This window comes from Hypanus sabinus, chromosome 20, assembly GCF_030144855.1.
Source record: "Hypanus sabinus isolate sHypSab1 chromosome 20, sHypSab1.hap1, whole genome shotgun sequence".
Lineage (NCBI taxonomy): Eukaryota > Metazoa > Chordata > Chondrichthyes > Myliobatiformes > Dasyatidae > Hypanus > Hypanus sabinus.
This window is the reverse complement of record NC_082725.1, coordinates 38,448,020-38,463,013: the sequence shown is the minus strand read 5'-3', so window position 1 is coordinate 38,463,013 and position 14,994 is coordinate 38,448,020.

The window sequence follows — 14,994 nt, the reverse complement described above, 5'->3', positions numbered from 1 at the left end:
TCATATTGTACCACACAAGTAAAATGTAGAACCACAGTTTACACACAATTGGCTAGAAGTTGGACCCACTTATGCATTTTTCATGCATCATTTGTGCATAAAATTGATTTGGTCATATTAGATCATGCTGGCCATCATTTCCAGGTTAATCATTGGGATATTGGTTTAAGCACTTCCAAATGGAGATCCCACTAGCATAGTTAATGTTTGTCTGGCATCAATTGCACACTTAACGATGGGAAATGGTTGCATAGCAAACAATTCTTCCATTGCTGATAGAAGTGGGAGCTTCCTTATAAAACAACAGAAAAATCATGAGCATAAATTCAGGAATGGGATGGTAATTAAATTCACTTTTGTTCTTGGTCTGAATTGCACTTTTATTATTGGTTTCCCTCCATCTTGTATTTAATTACAGATTTGTATGCTGGTGAACTCTGGCCGCATGGCAAGTGCTCTTTATGTGTATCAAGGACATGACTGTAGAGAGTTCTGCAGGTAGATGCCGGTAGGCAATATGTTTTCAAGAATAATTTAAGAAGAAAAATGCTGACGATATTTTTATCTTTTCCGTTGTAAATCTTACAATTTTTGTTTGCAGATCACCCCCTTGGGAACCAAAAACAAAAGGGTAAACTCGAGCAAAAGCCTCGACTGCACTCTGGACCCTGGCTCACGTTCCTGACTAATGTGTGCGCCAAGTGCTGAACCATCAAGATTTCGGAATAATCGGAGTTTTACTGTATTAACAGACCAATTCAGAGACCGCTCTCATGTGAGCGCAATATATTATTGAAATAATAATTCACAGCACTGCCAAGATATTTAAGACCCAAGAATTATTGGGTGGAGACTGTGCCCACAGATTGCTGATAATCAAATTTGAATGACTGTCCAGCAAAGCTACTTGAAATAAAGAGGATAAGCCAAAAACAGTATGTTTATCTTACAGAGTACTTTATAAGAATATATTACATTTATATGCAAAAGCATATTATAAAAAACAGAAATTACAACCTATCAATGAAAACTAAAGGAAAAACTGTCTAGAATCATAAATATATTGAAACTAATTAACGTTTACAGAAAACTCATCTGATTTACGAGTATGTCTGCAAGAAAATGAATCTCGGGATTGTCACTGTATGTGATGACATATATATACTTTGATAATTGATTTACCTTGAACGTTGAGCACTCTGAGACTTTGGAGTGTGCTGTCTCGCAGTTCATGGTGAAAATCGGCTGCTGCAACTAGAAGTCCAGCAGGCTTTAAGTGGACACAAGATGACATGATAAGTATCTCAAGTACTGGAATATAAATTCATCATTTGAATTTTACTTTGGCCTCATCAGAATGCAGCACACGGTTTTGCTTTCTCTAGTACAGGAAGGACTGAAGTATGAAACACAGATTGATTATCCAGTATTCTGGATTGAACTGATAATATTTCTAAATGTTAAACAGATATTTATTAGAGATATCAGAATCAGGTTTAATATCACCAGCATACATCATAGAATTTGAAAATGCCTTAGATACTATGGAGACTAGTGCCCAAGATGGAACTGACCAATTTTGCCATTCTCTGCTGCCTATTTTGATCCTGTGCAGTAGCCCCGCACATACCAGACAGTGATGCAGCCAGTTAGAATGCTCTCCATGGTACATCTGTAGAAAATTTCCAGTGTTTTTGGTTACATACCAAATCTCCTCAAACTCTAAATGAAATATAGCCGCGGCCTTCCTTTTTTATAGCTGCATCAATATGTTGGGACCAGGTTATATCCTCAGAGACATTAATATCCAGGAAATTGAAATTGCTTGTTCTCTCCACTTCTGATCCCTGCATGCGGACTGAGGTATGTTCCCTCATCTTACCTTTTCTGAAGTCCACAACCAGCTCTTTGGTCTTACAGATGTTGAGTACAAAGTTGTTGCCACAACTCTGCTCTACAAGCTGGCATATCTCGCTCCGGTATGCCCTCTCACCACCATCTGAGGTTCTGCCAACACTGGTTGTATCATCAGCAAATTTATGGATGGAATTTGTGATGAGTTTAGCCACAGAGTCATGAGTGTAGGGAGAGTAGGGCAATGGGCTAAGCACACATCCCTGAGGTGTGCCAGCGTTGATTGTCAGCAAGGTGAAAGTGTTGTTTCCAATCTGTACAGATTGTGGTCTTCTGGTTAGGAAATCACAGATCGGGTTGCAGAGGGAGATACAGAGGCCCAGGTTCCATAGCTTTTCATTCAGAACTGTAGGAACGATGGTGTTAAACGCTGAGCGATAATCAGTATACAGCATCCTGATATAGGTATTTGTATTGTCCAGGTGATCCAAGGCTGTGTGGAGAGTCAGTGAGATCACATCTGCTGAAGACCTATTGTGATGATAGGCAAAGTGCAGTCCTTGCTGAGGCAGGAGTTGATTCTAGCCATGACCAACCATCACCATAGATGTCAATGCTATTGAGCGACAGTTGTTAGGCAGACCACGCTGCTCTTCTTGGGCACTGGTATAAGTGTTGCCCTTTTGAAGCAGGTGGGAAGTTCCAACCACAGCAATGAGAGATTGAAATTGTCTTTGAACACGCCCACCAGTTGGCTGGCACAGGTTTTCAGAGCCTTACTAGGTATACCATTGGGACCTGTCATCTTGCGAGGGTTCACCCTTTTGAAAGACTGATGTCGGCCTCCGAGACAGAGATCACAGGGTCACCGGGTGGTGCAGGGATTGTCAAAGCTGTAGTTACATTTTCCCTTTCAAAGTGAGCATAAAAGTCGTTGATCTCATCTGTGAACGGAGCATCACCATCACTCACGATGTTGGATTTCGCTTTGTAGGAAGTAATGGTCTGCAAACCAGTGAGAGAGACACACGTGTATCTGCTCTGTTGAACCTCCTTAGCATCTAACATGTGAGTAAAGTCACCTTTCATTCTTAGAACCAAGGAACACAGCCCCAATCTCTCTAGAGCCATGTGAAGGATAAACACATGTTGATTTATTCCTATCCTGTAAATACCTGAAGATCCATGAAGTTTCTTCCGAAGTATGAAGCCAGAACTTGTATTGGCAATTTGCTTTTACTGAGCCCACACACGAAGAAACTTTTAGAACAAGAGGCAGAAAACTAAATGGATCTCTCTGGTAAAGTAAACACAATATCTATTCCAATAATGAACCACAATGGCTGGAAGTGCCTTGAGATTGACAATCCATTCAGTAGCAGGAATACAAGAAGAATGTTTGGGCTCTTAATCATTGAAATACCGGTACCCAAAAGCAGGAAACCCTACAGAAAGTGGTGGATAAAGCCCAGTTCATCAGAGAGAAAAGAAAGCCTTTCTCACCATTGTGCACAAGAGAGCTGCTACAAGAAAGCAGCATTCATCATTAAGGACCCTCACCATCTGGGCAATGATCTCTTCTACCATCAGGAAGGAAGTACAGGAGCCTTAGTCCCATATCACCAGGTTCAGGAGCAGTTATTACCCTTCAACCATCAGACTCTGAAACCAGCATTGGACATTTTTACCCACCGCATCACTGAACACAACCTTTGGACTTACTTTGAAGGAGTCTACAACTCCTGTTCTAGGATCTATTTATCTATCATTGTTGTTGTTATTACACGTTTCTTTTTGTATCTGCACAATTGTAAGTCGTTTCTCATTGATTTTTTTTTCTTTCTTTGTTCTACTGTGAATGAATGCCTGCAGGTAAGTATTTGGTGACATACACATTCATTGATAATGACGTTTACTTTGAACTTTGAAACTGACCAGATCACTCCATAATTAACTGATGTAAAAACATCAGTTTGCTGTATTTCTATTAAAACCAATAGAAAGATCAAGTTCATATATTTACCTGTAAGATAGTTAACAAATGTGTTTTAACTGAGCAACCCAGTCAAGCTTTTATCATAAAATTGAATAATTATTGAAAGTGAGCCAGAAGGAAGGACAAAGCCAGAAATACAGCTGAATTCTGATCAAGTGCCACTCTTGGGCTGAGTTAGTCATTAGGTCACAAGGTAGTGGATTTGATGGACTATTTTACGTTTGATACCCAGAAACACTTCACATGCTTCACTTTTTTTACATGCTACACAGTAGTTCAATAAATCTCCAGTGAACCCGATGAGAGACAAGGGAACAGGAAGTCCTTACAAAGGACTGTGAGGACTGCTGAGAGGATCATTGGGTCTGTCTTTCACCCATCAGACACTTTTATCCGACTGCATTGGCAGGGCACTTGACGTTGTCAATGATGCCTCCAATTTGTCCAACAATCCCTTCGACCTCCTACCATCAGACAGAATGATAGGAACTGTTCAAATTGGAAACAGCTTCTTCTCCCAGGTTGTAAAACCACTAAGCTCCCTGTCACCACCTAGATCTCATCATGTATGAAGCATCCGTAGTGTTATACTCTTTACTTTTTAAGTGTGTGTCATAATTACATCTTACTGTGTGGGGCCTATCAGTGGCAGCAACTGAGCTCGACGAAGGAGATCTTCTCGCAGGTCAGAGTCGGTGATTTAAAACAAGACCTTCGCAGGCATTAGTCCATTGTGCGGGGCCTATCAGCAGCGGCAACTGAGCTTGGCAAACTAAATAAAAGTACAGAAGGGATAAGCAGGCAGCCATTGTCAGGAGTAGGCCAGTGGCAATGACCTGAGAGAGGCTGACCATGACGATCAGGTCTCTGGCACTGTTTCCCTGGTGCAGAAGGGAAAGAGGACGATGAGGAATGTGGTTGTCATAGGGGATTCCATAGTGAGGGGAGTGATGCACCATCAATAACTCACACTGAGACGTAAGGCGAGATATCGGCTTTTATTGACTGGAAGAAGGAACCAGGAGTGAGTGTCTATCATACAATGTCGTGGAGACTGAGGCCGAGCGTCAGGCCGCAGATCTCCTTTATACAGGGGCCTGTGGGAGGAGCAACAGGAGCAGTCAGCAGGGGCGTGTCCCGACGGGCACATAGTTCACCACAGGGAGCAGACAGGGGGTTTTGTCAGCTTGACAGAGACACCCACATGGTGTGGTGCCTCCCAGGTGCCAGGGTATGGGATGTCTCAGATCTGGTGCTGAGTATTCTGAAGGGAGAGGGTGAACAGCCAGAAGTCTTGGGACACGTTGGTACCAATGACATAGGTAGAAAAAGGGAGGAGGTCCTGAAGAGAGAATTCAGGGAGTTCGGTAGGAAGCTGAAAAGCAGGACCTTCGGGGCAGTAATCTCAGGATTGCTAGTGAGTGCAAGAGTGGCATGATCGGGCGTATAAATGTGTGGTTGAGAGATTGGTGTAAGGGGCAGGGATTCAGATTCCTGGATCATTGGGATCTCTTCTGGGGGGGGGGGGGGGTGGGGGATGGTACGACCTATACAAAAAGGACGAGTTACACCTGAACCCAAAGGGGTCCAATATCCTAGTGGGCACATTTAATAGAGCTGTTAGGGATTTGGAAGGAGGATGGGAACCAGAGTGATAGGGCTGCGGAAGGGGAAAACAGAAATAAATCAAAGATAGTGTGCAATAGAGATTATAGAAAGAACAAGCAGGAGGGATCTCATAGAAGCATTCTGAATGTTAAAAGGCCTGAACAGATTAGATATGGCAAAGTTATTTCCCATGGTAGGGGAGTCTAAGACAAGGGACATGACTTCAGGATTGAAGGACATCCATTTAGAACAGAGATGCGGAGAAATTACTTCAGTCAGAAGGTGGTAAATCTGTGGAATTTGTTGCCACAAGCAGCTGTGGAGGCCAAGTCATTGAGTGTATTTAAGGCAGAGCTAGATAGGTTCTTAATTAGTCAGGCCATCAAAGGGTATGAGGTGAAAGCAAGGGAGTGGGGATGACTGGAAGATTTGGATCAGTCCATGATTGAATGTCAGAGCAGACTTGATGGGCCGAATGGCCTACTCCTGTTCCTATATCTTATGGTCTTATGGTCTTATTATTTGTGTAATATTATTTTCTGTGTTGTGTGTGTGTGAGTTATTGTAATGTGTTGTGAACGTTGGTCCAGAGGAATGTTGTTTTGTTTAGCGGTATACGTGTATATGGTTGAATGACAGTAAATTGAAATTGAACAACCTCTGGACCTTGACTCCAGCCACAGACCGACCCATGTTGCTGACTCCTGGGGTCTGCACCCACACCCGGTGTGCTGACTCAACCCTGGCCCTGACTGTGCTCTCGCCCCTTGGCTCAGGATTGACTAATGAACGAGCCAAGTGTTCAGCTATCACGATTTCCCAACAATCGGAGTTTGACTGGAGCACCAGATCAATTGTCGCCGCGAGATCATTACATGCCCTGTGCCACCGCACCAGCAGATGGCAATATCAGATCACACACATTCCATTCCCCCTTTAATGTGGCCATTGTTTCATGTAAGAAGAAGATAGGATAATTCTCCATGGTTATAAATATTGCACCTTAGCAGAATGAATACAGCTGAAGTGTAGACACTTTGGCTCCAAACTAGTTACGATTCTTACAAAAATCCTTTGATCCTACTTAAGTTACATTAACTTGATATCTCCTGCTTACTGAATGTTCTTTGCTGGAACATTAATAATCTAATCTAACCCATGTGTTAGCCCCTGTGAATTAGTGCCCATGCAATATTTTTTACTACTCTACATCACCATTACTGAGGAATCAGGTAAGGGCCCGCTTGGGAACTGACATCCATTAGTCCAGTGAAAAGGGAAAGAACTGTGGAGCTCCAGTTCTATGTGAATCAGTACTTTCAACAGCGCAAAGGCAAAAACATGATACATCAAAGAAAATTAATGGTTGGGGTGAGAAGAGAGGGAAAAGGAAGCAGAGCTAAGGGTCTTTAATTTACTAAAATTGAAATGTGAATTCAAGTCTTATCCGTATTTCCTACCTTGACAAAATCCTGTTGTAAACTTGGAACGACTATGATGCTTCACGGGGAAGGATGAAAAGCTATTTATATACTCACAAGTGAAGCCAAACCAAGGTCACACTTAGGAGTTAGAATATAAACAATATTTTATGACTTTGTCTGAAGTATTCCTTTTTAATATTGCACGTAAAAATATATTCACATACACTGGTAATAAATGGAGAGCCTTTTGAAAGTTGCTGGAATAGGTGAAACTGACTGAGGCACTTGATCCACTTTATGATGTCATGAGGAAATGGTCTTGATACTTGAGAACTTATCACAACAAGAAAAAATGCTTAATGGTAGATTATAAAAGGTAAGAAAAATAAAAAAAAATGCTTGTGGAATCGACAGCATTATGTGTGGCACAGGTTTAATTTTATTTGCCCAAAAATAAAATAAAATGATGAAAATATTGGATATTACAATGATGGTTCCTACAATGCCCAGATCATGTATATCAATTAGTGTTAAATAAACCCACGTTCCAGTTGAAATGGAGGGGGATGATATATAAACGCAATCAAAGGAAGGTCTCTATGTTTGTCCTTTAGTGGCCAGACACTCTCTGCACAAACGCGTACATTATGTACAGCGGTTGGCTCTGAATTCAAATCAATTATAACCAAACCTGTCCAAACACTGGAAAAATTCTCCATCGGCAACTTTCAGTCATGTCTACGTCAACCTCTTTCCATTGGGGGGGGGGGAGTTGCCTTCCCTTCCCCCATGCCAACTCAGTCCGAGTCATTTTAACAAGTAAATAACAAGTGGGGTTTAAAAGCAAGCAATAATCCAAAACAACACAGAGCTTGTTGTGCAGATCAAAGAGATCTCTTGTGCTGAGGCTGTTCATGGGCTGCCTGCTAAATGAAGGTTGATGGTGTTGGCTTTGTGTGAGTGCCTGTGTTTTCTTTGGATTGGTTGCAGAAGACTTTGATTATTTATGATCTGGGACAACTAGAATGTTATGCTTCTGGTGCCTATTACTCACATCTGAATGTCAAGACACCCAAACTTGACATTTAGGGCTCTGGCTCCTCTTTGATCTGTGCTGCGTGAAGAAGCTTGGTCTCCAAAACTGCTCCTCCTCATTGAAATGTAATCTCAGTGTCACCACTTACTCCAAAAGCACATCAAAGCCACAGTAACCTACATGCACATCAATAGGAATTTTACAACAGGGCCTCCTGAAGAGGGATCATAATCCTGAAAGGTGGGCATGAAATTCTTGAATCTTGCAAAGGAGGCCACTTGGCCCTTTATGCCTGTGTCAGCCATACAAAAGAGAATGTTTCAGTTAGTCCCCCACCGTCAAATTTACTGCTGAGCTTGCGATTTTCTTTTTGGAAGCTAAAGGTTATGGTTTCTGCCTCTCACTTAGCAAATTGTAAAGCAAGTTGTCCTACCCCATCCCCCACATAAATCAATTCTCCTCGTGTCGGCTTTTGTTACCCACCATCTGCATATATCTTCCGTAACTATTACCACATTTTCTATGCTACCTTCAGATATTAGTGACAGTGTGCCAGATGGTCCTATATTAATGCTGATTTAGCATATTTCTGAACCATAATCAGCTTGGCTTGAGTACCTTTGAATCAGCCAGGCCTCTTTCTGATGCCTCAGTTCGGATGAAGTTAGAAAAACATTGAGAAAAAATAGTTCTGAAGAGTTAAGTCTTTGATATTGTTATCTTTTTTATTATTCATAGAAATGATAAGAGTTTCAGAGGCTGAGTCAGCATTTAATTGTCCATCCTTAGTTGCCCTTGAGAACATAGAACAGTATAGCACAGGAGTAGACCATTCGTCCCATAATGTTGTGTTGAACCAGCTAAGAAGCAAATCAATAACACCCAAACACTAATCCCTCCTGCCTGCACAATGTCCATATCCCTTCATTGTCCTTACATCCATGTGCCATCCAATTGTTCCTTAAAAGCCTCAAACGTATTTGCCACTAGCACCATACCAAGCAGCACATTCCAGGCATCTGCCACGCTCTGAGTAAACAGCTTACCCCTCACATCCCCCTTGAACCTACCCCTTCAAGAAGGTGGTGACGAGCTGCCTTCTTGAACAATTGCGGTCCTTGAGATGCGAGTACACTCACAATGGTATTAGGAAGGGAGTTCCAGGATTTTGACCCTGCGATGGTGAAGGATTGGCAATGTATTTCCAAGTCAGGGTGGTATGTGACTTGGAGGGCAACTTCTAGGTGATGACATTTCCATGCCATTGCTTCCCTTGTCCTTTTCGCTGGTCAAGCTTGTGGACTTGGAAGACGCTATCTAATGGGCCTTGGTGATTCACTGCAGTGCGTCTCGCAGGTGGTACAAACTGCTGCTGGGGTGAATGTGTGGTTGTGGCTGGGGTGCTTTTCAAGTGGGCTGCTATATCCTGTGTGGTGATGGGCTTCCTGACTGTTGCTGAAGTTGCACTCATCCAGTATTCTGTCGAGCTCCTAAAGTGAACTTTGTAGATGAAGGACAGAACTTGGAGAGTTAGAGGATGAGTTACTTTCCTCAGGAGTCCGAATCTTTGATCTGCTCAATGCTCATTGTGTATATGGCTACTCCAGTCCATTGTCTCTGTTACTTCCTGTTCCTTAATTTATTTACTTAAGGGTTGTACCTTTATTCTGTGTCTCAGTCCTTTAGAAGGCTTAACCTCCAAAGGTAGGTCTTCCAAAATGCATTTCTTTACACCAATGTATGTGAAGTGTAAATGCTGACCCATATCCTCCCCTAGGTTGGATCTTATTAAATTCGGTAGGGAAGAACTGAGCAAAAAGCCCTGTGATCACTTTTATCCATTGTTAAAAGGTTAAAAAAATGGAGCTCTTTAAATTGACCTTTTTAGTGATTTAATGGAGTTAACTTCGTGATGTTTCAGATTCTGCAGGTTCTTATATACAGGCCTCTGAACAGTAGCCAGAATGTGGGGTTCAAATTACAACAAATTGTGAAAAAGGGCAATGTTACTATGATCATGGGGGATTTTAATATGCAGGTAGATTGGGAAAGTTGGGTTGGTGTTGAATCCCAAGGGAGGGAATTTGTAGAATATCTACGAGATGGTTTATTAGAGCAGCTTGTGCTTGAGCCCACGAAGGAAAATGAAGTATTGTGAGCAGCTTTGGGCCCCTTATTTAAGAAAGGCTGTGCGGACATTGGAGAGGATTCAGAGAACGATCGCGGGAATGAACGGGTTATCATATGAGCAGTGACTGAAGGTTCTGGGCCTGCACCTGCTGAAATTTAGAAGAACGCGGTGGGAGAGAAATTTCATCAAAACTTCTTGTACGTTAGAAGGTCTAGATAGAGTGGATGTGAAGGGGATGTTTCCTTTGATGGATGCATCAAGCACCAGATGTCACAGCCTCAAAATAAAGGGATGTACATGTATAGCGATAAGGAGGAATTTTTTTAGCCAGAGGGTGGTGAATCTGTGGAGGCCAGGTCATTGGGTGTATTTAAAGCCCAGGCTGATATTCTTGATAAATGAGGGCATGGAAGGTTATGGGGAGAAGACAGGAGAATAGGATGGAGAGGGAAATGGATCAGCCATCATCAAATGGTGGATTTTCCATGGGCTGAATGGCCTAATTCTCTTCCAATGTCTTAGGGTCTTGTGATAAAATAGGCTGAGGTCAGCGTGGTTTCCTTAAGAGGAAATCTTGCCTGAAAAATCTGTTGGAATTCTTTGAGGAAATAACAGATAGGATGGACAAAGGAGTGTCAGTGGAAGTTTTACTTGGACTTTCAAAAGATGTTTGACAAGGTGCTGCACATGAGGCTCCTAAACAATTTAAGAATTCCAGTCAAGATGGTGTCAGCAAATGACTCCTTGGGCAACATCTTCTAGATAGTCAATTATTTCACTTTTTCTTTGCCCTCTTACTTATTCTTTTTATCTTATTTATGTTTCTGAAACAGTTGGAACTTGTGATCTACAGTTTGGAGTTTGATTGAGTGATCTTGCGTTCTGCTGTCCCCAAGGAAACACCAGGAGAGGACCGCAAGCACGAGCTGCCTTCAGCAGAAGCCCAGGAACGGGCACGGGGCCATGATCATCTCCACTTCCTGCCAATCGAAGCTTTGAGGAAGACTGAAACATTGAGGCGAATGTGGAGGAGGCTGGGTTGGCAGTCACACTCTCCACAAAGGCCTCATTGGTTGGGATCCTGCGTCAGGCCAGCAATTGGACGTTGCGGGTCGGCGGTCACTCCCCACAGAAGGATTGAGTTTGAGCTGTCACTCTCCTCAAAGTTGATGGAGGATGTTTTCAGAATTCCGAGGCTTATGTGATTATTGGTGTGGACTGTAGTTTATATACTTTCCTTCAGTTTCTGTGTCTTCTTTCTTATTGGCATTTTCCAGGTGGGTGATGTGTTAGTTTTTTGTGTGTGAGAGAGGGGATTGGTGGTTTAATGTTATTATTGTTGTTTTATTTTGTATGGGAGGGGATTGGGGGTTAGCAGTTTGATGTTCTAGGTCCCATTGTCCAGGTGTGCAATATATTAGTTTTTGTGCAAGGGAGGGTTTGGAGATTTGGGGTCTGATGTTCTTGTTGGTATTTTTTCTGCGTGGGTGATCTGTTAGTTTTTTGTGTCTGAGAGAAATTGATGTTATTTTTGCTGTGTTATTTTGTGTTGGAGGGAGTTAGGGTTTGATGTTCCAGCCGCCTTTTTCTGGGTGGGTGATCTGTTTGATTTTGTGTGAGGGAGGGGTTGGGGGGGTTTGGAGTTTGTGAGTTTTGTTTCTTTTTCTTACTCGTGTGGAGGGGGGGTTGATGTCTTTTCTTTCAACGACCACCATCGTTTTTCTGTATAGAAACACTGATACATAGAAAACCTACAGCACAATACAAGCCCTTCGGCCCACAAAGCTGTGCCAAACATGTCCTTACCTTAGAAATTACCTGGGGTTACCCATAGCTCCCTATTTTTCTGAGCTCCATATACCTGTCCAGGAGTCTCTTAAAAGACCCTATCGTATCCACCTCCACCACCATCGCCAGCAACCCATTCCATGCACTCACCACTCTCTGCGTAAAAAGCTTACCCCTGACATCTCCTCTGTACCTACTTCCAAGCACCTTAAAACTGTGCCCTCTCATGCTAGCCACTTCAGCCCTGGGGAAAAGCCTCTGACTACTCATCATCTTATACACCTCTATCAGGTCACCTCTCATCCTCCATCGCTCCAAGAAAAAAAGGCCAAGTTCACTCAACCTATTCTCATAAGGCATGCTCCCCAGTCCAGGCAACGTCCTTGTAAGTCTCCTCTGCACCCTTTCTATGGTTTCCACACCCTTCCTATAGTGAGGCAACCAGAACTGAGCACAGTACTCCAAATGGGGCCTGAGCAGGGTCCTATATAGCTGCAACATTACCTCTTGGCTCATAAACTCAATCCCATGATTGATGAATTGATCAATAGACTGTATGCTTTCTTAACGACAGAGTCAACCTGTGCAACAGCTTTGAGTGTCCTATGGACTCAGACCTCAGATCCCTCTGATCCTCCACACTGCCAAGAGTCTTACCATTAATACTATATTCTGTCATCATATTTGATCTACCAAATGAACACCTCACACTTATCTGGGTTGAACTCCATCTGCCACTTCACAGCCAATTTTTGTGTCCTATCAATATCCCGCTGTAAACTCTGACAGTCCTCCACACTATCCACAACACCTCCAACCTTTGTGTCATGAGCAAATTTATTAACCCATCCCTCCACTTCTTCATCCAGGTCATTTATAAAAATCATGAAGAGTAAGGGTCCCAGAACAGATCCCTGAGGCCAACCTCCATGCAGAATATGACCCATCTACAACCACTCTTTGCCTTCTGTGGGCAAGCCAGTTCTGGATTCAGAAAGCAAAATCCCCTTGGATCCCATGCCTCCTTACTTTCTCAATAAGCCTTGCCTTGTCAAATGACTTGCCGAAATCCACATACACCATGTCTACTGCTCTACCTTCTTCAATATGTTTAGTTATATCCTCAATAGTATTTCATGGCTATCTGGAGAAGACAAATCTCAGAGTTGTATTCTACGAACATATTTTGATAACAAAATGAACCTTTGAACCTTTGTAGATCTCATGGTATTACAGTAAAGATACTGGGATGGATAGAAGATTGGCTGACTGGCAGGATGCAAAGTGTGGGAATAAATGGGGGAGGTCTTTTTGGTTAAATGCCATTGACAAGCGATGTCAATGATTTGGATGATGGATTAATGGCTTTGTGACTAGGTTTACAGATGATATAAAGATAGGTGGAGGGACAAGTACTGCTGTGGAAGCAGGGAGTCTGCAGAATGACAGACAGATTAGGGCAAAAAAGTGGATGATAGATATAGTGCAGAGAAATGTCTAGACATGCACTTTGGTAGAAGGGATAAAGGCATAGACTATTTTCTAAATATGGAGCAAATTCAGATTCTTTTCTAAACATGGAACAGTTGGTCAGACCATACTTGGTGTAGTTTATGGAGCAGTTTTGGGTCCCTAACCTAAGAAAGGATGTGCTGGCCTTGGAGAGGGTCCCTCGGGGGCTCACACAAATGATCCCAGGAATGAAAGGTTTAATATATTAGAAGCATAAACTCTGTGGAGTTTAGAAGAATGAGGGGGATCTCACTGAAATCTACTGAATAGTGAAAGGCCTAGATAGAGTGAACCTGAAAAGGATGTTTCCTATAGTTGGGAAGTCCAGCAACAAAGGGCACTGCCTCAAAATACAAGAATGTCCATTTAGAGCAGAAATGACAAGGAGTTTCTTTAGCCAGAGGCTGGTGAATCTGCGAATTTGTTATCATAAAACAGCTGTGGAGGCCAAGCTATTGGGTAAATTTAAAGTGGAGCTTGATAGTTCTTAGTAAGGGTGCCAAAGGTTATGAGGAGAAGGCAGGAAAATGGGGTTGAGAGGGATAATAATCAGCCATGTTGGAATGGGAGAGCAAACTCACTGGGCTGAATGGCCTAAATTTGCTCCTATATCTTATGGTCTTATAATCCCTTTGGTAGAATATTTTTGCCTGATTCCAAACATTTTGGTCAGATTGCCTTATCACATAGTATTAGTCATACTGCATAAACAACCACAAAACTGTAAAGGATCATGTTTAGTGTAAAAACATCAGAATCATTAGCAGAATAGGGTTTATAACCATTGATGTATGTTGTAAAATGTGTTGCTTTATGGCAACCACATAGTGCAAGACACACAAAATTACTATAGGTTAGAATAAAAATAATATACAAATAGATAGATAAAAATGATGCAAAGGATGTGTCCATCGAGTAGTCAGACGTCCAATGGTGGAGCAGAAGAAGAGTCGAGTATGTGCCTTCAGGCTCATGTGCTTCCTCTCCGGTGTTGATACTGAGAATAGGGCATCACCCGTGTGGTGAGGATGCCACCTTCCTGGGGCACCACTTTTGAAGATATATATCCACAGTGGTGGGGAGGCTTTGCCTGCGATGCAGCTGGCTGACTCTGAAACCTCTTCTGATCCTGTGGCTTGGAGTCTCAGCACCAGGCAGTGATGCAAACCATCAGTAGGAACATGCCTTAGAAACTATGACACCTTGCCATCCTTAAAGATTATGCACTCATACAAAAAGGGACAGAGCCGACTTTACATCCCGAGGAGGCCTCAGTTATTCAACGTCTGCAGTACCACGCTGCGGACGTTCTACGACTCAGCGGTGGCCAGCAATCTATCCTACGCTGTGGTCTGCTGGGCCCGCAGGGTGAGAGCAGCTGATGCCTAGAAGATCAATAAGCTCGTCAGGAAGGCTTGTGCTGTTCTGGATTTCCTAGTGGTTGTGTCTGAGAGGAAAATGTTGCAGAAGCTACAGAGCATGATGGACAATTCCTCTCACCCCCTCCATGACATACTGGACAAATAGCGGATCACCTTTAGAAATTGACTGATTCCACCAAGGTGCATGGCTGAGCACCACAGGAGATCCTTTCTCCCTGTGGCTATAAGACTCTACAACTCCTCCTCCTTAAGTACTTACTTGC